At 41.4% G+C, this 4,309-nt stretch overlaps 1 non-coding gene across 1 annotated transcript; it reads left to right on the top strand.

The window, feature by feature from the left end:
- Window positions 1-626: 626 nt before the first annotated feature.
- On the top strand, window positions 627-733 carry LOC143529927 (small nucleolar RNA R71). The gene has a single exon (XR_013134756.1). It is a non-coding gene; the product is annotated as a small nucleolar RNA R71 (small nucleolar RNA).
- Window positions 734-4,309: the final 3,576 nt, after the last annotated feature.

The raw sequence follows: 4,309 nt of genomic DNA, 5'->3' as shown, positions 1-4,309 counted from the left end.
TTCGATACTCGGACTTCCTTATTCTTTACTACATACAATCGGTACACTTGCCGGTTGTGTGAACTTAATTTAGGATATTCCGTGTTAATTTAAAGCTTAGTTGTTAGTCTTAGTTTTCATAGATATATTTTCTCACATCATCTCTCGACGCTGGTTTGGTATTGGGCTTGGTAGCCACTGGCTTGTCCCCCTTGATAGTTATTCTGATTTCTCCAGCCAGTGTTCCCACCGAAGGCGGGGTTTTGATATCTCAGGTGGTTGTTGACGAGTCAACCTCCTCTTGATTGCTACCCGGCTTAGCAGGAAAGTCAATGGTATCGTGACTCCCTCGGCAAACCTCACACTTCGCGACGCTCTTAACAGTAAGATCTCTAACAAGTTTGTTTAAAACATTAATCTGCGCCTGCATGCTAGTGCTCGAATCGACCTGAAGTACTCCTCTCGATTAAATGGAAGAATTTATGCCCCTGTGCCCCTCGTAGCTCGCCGCTAGATCATCAAAAAGGACGACGCACTCATCAAGGTCTTTGTTGTTGAGGAGGTTCCCATTAGCAGTTTGGTTCAACATCTCTCTCGCGTGCTGTGTGGCTCCATTGTAGAATTTCTCGATGAGCATCCACTTATCTAAACCATGATGAGGACAACTAAGAAGGAGGTCCTTGAATCTTTCCCAAACTTCCCCGAAAGACTCATCGTACCTCATACGGAAGGAACAAATCTCCTCATTGAGTCGAGCGGATTTAGATGGCGGAAAGAATTTGGTCATGAATTTCTCTTGAAGGCCCGCCCAAGTGGTGATGGATCCAGCAGGTAGTGACTTCAGCCATTTGTAGGCTTTTCCGGCAAGTGAGAAGGGAAAAAGACGGAGATAGATGGCTTCATCGTTCATGTTGCCGATATTGAATGTTTCGCGGATTTGAACAAACATGTCGATGTGGTTTGAAGGATCTTTACTCTCTAGCCCTTGGAATTGAAGTGTGGTCTTGATGAGTTGCATGACGTGGGCAGGAATAGACCAATTGCCAGCGGCGGCACCGTCCGGTAAGGTAATGCTAGAATGAGGATTCGGGGTCGGCCTACCATAGTCAGATACTACTCTCCTAGGTGGTGGGTCAGCCATGTTCCTATCCTAGAATAAACGGAAGAAGAAGAAGAAGAAGAAGAACATGTCGGTGAAACAGAACGCTCTCTCTCGGGCTGGACTTTCTCGGTGTTGTCAGACGGTTCAAGCTTCGGCGGTCCTTGTGAGCGGGTATGGCGCATACGACTAAAAAGAAAAACTAAAATTAACTAGCCTAAAATTAAAATAAAAACAAATAAGCAAATAAAAAAAACGGGTAAGTCTCCAAACTTGGGTCGTTCTCTAATCGCCTCAGACCGTGTCCCCGGTTAGCGGCGCCAAAAACTTGATGTGCGAAAATAAATATAAATAATAAACATAAATCGCAACTAAGCTTTAAAAACTAAACCACCTATCCTAGTTCACACAAACGGCAAGTGTAACGGTCGCGTATAGTAAACACAATAAAAGTCCAGATATCGAACTCGAAGACACGTGAGAACGGATCAGATTGTACCTTGATATTTAATTGATTTTATATATATTACTTTAAACTAATTACCTTAACTAACTGTTGGTACATGATGTCAGTAGTTCAGTGTCTAGTGTCTGTAATCGAGTTAGTTGGATTTGTATTTTGTATTAAGCAAAGTTAGCTCACAAGTTCGCTTATATAGGCGAACTTGTGGAACAAGCGAAGTTAGTGACAACTTCGCCTAAACATGTTAGGCGAAGTTGTCGTCTGTTATATACGGCTAGGTTACGGCTGAATTAGAAGAATCAGTTTATGAGTTGTTCAGAGTTTGTGTAATCGGTGATCAGTGAATCACGTGTTTCCAGTTGCAATACAACGTGTCTTTGTTTATTGTAACGTGTGTTTGATTGTGTTAACGTGTATCGTCTTCTACGCTCGTATCGTCTTACGTAGGGATTCCGCACCTACGTAGAACGAGATATTCCGTGTAGATCCGGCTGGGAAGCTACAATTGGTATCAGAGCTTTTGCTCGTGATTGTGTGGTTCGGGATTATCACGCGGGTGTAGAAATCGTTCCGTTCGACTATTCGCGGGACGAGTTTACCGAATTTTTGTGTCCTACTCACCTCCCACCATCATAAACAACCCATTACACCTTCGCATACCTCGCAAAACGTCAAAATCAAACCTGCAAAATCATCGTGTTCATCAGGCGAAGTTGCCGCTACTGTTTGTAGGGTTTAGGCGAAGATATAAGGTTAAGCGAAGTTATCCACAACTTCGCCTACCTCACAAGTTCGCTTATCTCAAGCGAAGTTATCCACAACTTCGCCTACCTCACAAGTTCGCTTAACTTAATCAGGCGAAGTTGAGAAATCAAGCGAAGATAAGACTTAGGCGAAGTTAACTTTAACTTCGCCTACAGTACTGTTCAGAATAAAATTTTTATTTTTTCGGGTTTCTTTGTGTTTTCGTTTCGTGAAAGATGACTTCCATAAATATTACGGAACTGGTAAAAATGGAGGTGGAAGCGGGTTCAGCTACTAAGGCACCGAAAATGCTTAAGGGTACCGATTTCGTGGCGTGGAAAGATCGGTTTGAGCAGTATGTTAAATATCAAGATGCTAAGATGTGGGTGTGCATTCAAGATGGATACATTCCACCAACTGCTTTGTATGAGGGTCGTGAACAAATTAAGAAATATAACAAGATGGAAGAGGAAGAAAAGAAGATGTATGAGGCTGAAAGCAAAGCTCATGCTGCGATAACAATGGCTCTTCCACAAGAGATTCTTCACACCTTCATGAAGTATAAAACCGCTAGAGAGTTATGGAAAGCAGTTGAAAACCGATTTGAAGGTAATGTGGGGATACGTGCATCCAAGATTAAACTACTCAAAACCCAATTCTCGGTGTTCAAGTATTTGAAGAATGAATCACTTGATGATATCATCACGAGATATTATCACCTGATGACCGAACTCAGCAATTATTCCATTGCTTACAAAGAAGAGGAGATTGTAGAAAAACTTCTTGATGCACTCCCACTGAAATGGGAGATGTACACTGTCTTGATGAGAGAAGATAAAGAGTTTGCCGACTATGACTTGGAAACAGCAGTCAACAAACTACGAACTTTTGAACTTAACATGGTTCGAAAAGAGACACCAACTGATCAGGTTCAGGATCCGAGAATGTATGGTGCGAAAGTTAATTCAAGTTCAAGTTCGAAGTCAGAATCATCTGCTTACTACTCAAAGGGAGACTCGAGCTCTAACTCAACTCATGATGGTCATGTTTCTCTCAACGTGGACGGTGATGTGTGTTTCGTAGCTGGTGGAACAAATTCTTCTAAACCTCAAACAACAAAGGGTAGTTTTTCTTCAAGTGTTCCGAACATCAACTACTCTCAGATGCCCATGAGTGTTAAATCTGCTGAACAGCAGTTTGCTCTCTATGCATTTTTCATTGCTTCTTACGAAAATTACATTAAAGGTAAAATCGTTGATCCTGCAACTTTAGACGAAGACTATGATCAGATCGATGCTGATGATCTGGAGGAGATGGATATGCAGTGGCAGATGGCAACGATTGTAAGAAGAGTTAAAAGGTTTATGAAGAAAACTGGTAGAAAATTCGTTGGTGAAAGACCAGGTTTTGACAAGTCAAAGGTTCGGTGTTATAACTGTCAACAGAATGGTCACTTTGCTAAAGAATGCACAAATGACAGAGTAGAACGCAGTCAAAACAGGTCTACACAACAGACTGGTGGTGGTAGTGAGAATAGGGCGATGATATCCAGACAGAACGGGGAATACAACTAGAATCTGCAAGTTGAGGAAGTGTTCGAACAGGCCAACTTGGTTAACATCGAAACTGAAGAAAAACCCAGAGAGACAAAAGAAAATCAAGCCTACATGGCAGAAGTGAACGATCAGCTTTCTGAGGTAAGTCCTAAACTCCCTTGTACAAAATGTGAAAATCTGTCTGAACAGTTGAAAACAATAACTGATCAGTTTGTTAGTTTGGATGCTCAATTCAGAACATTAAAAGAAGATCATTATTACACTAAAACTAGAGAAAACAGTTACAAGGTAAAAATAAAAGCTAGTGAGAAAGATATCAGAAGTCTTAAAGCAAGTCTAGCTGAAAAAATACAAGTAATTGATCTTAGCTATGAATTGTTAGAAGAGAAAACCAAACTAATTGCTGAAAGGGATAAACAGATAGCTGATCACCAGGTGAAAATGGTGGAACTAAACAGAAAGCTTGAG

Source organism: Bidens hawaiensis, unplaced genomic scaffold (assembly GCF_021521415.1).
Source record: "Bidens hawaiensis isolate Kalapana, Puna unplaced genomic scaffold, B.hawaiensis_p1.1 tig00008762_1, whole genome shotgun sequence".
NCBI lineage: Eukaryota > Viridiplantae > Streptophyta > Magnoliopsida > Asterales > Asteraceae > Bidens > Bidens hawaiensis.
This window is presented reverse-complemented; position numbering and strand designations above follow the sequence as displayed.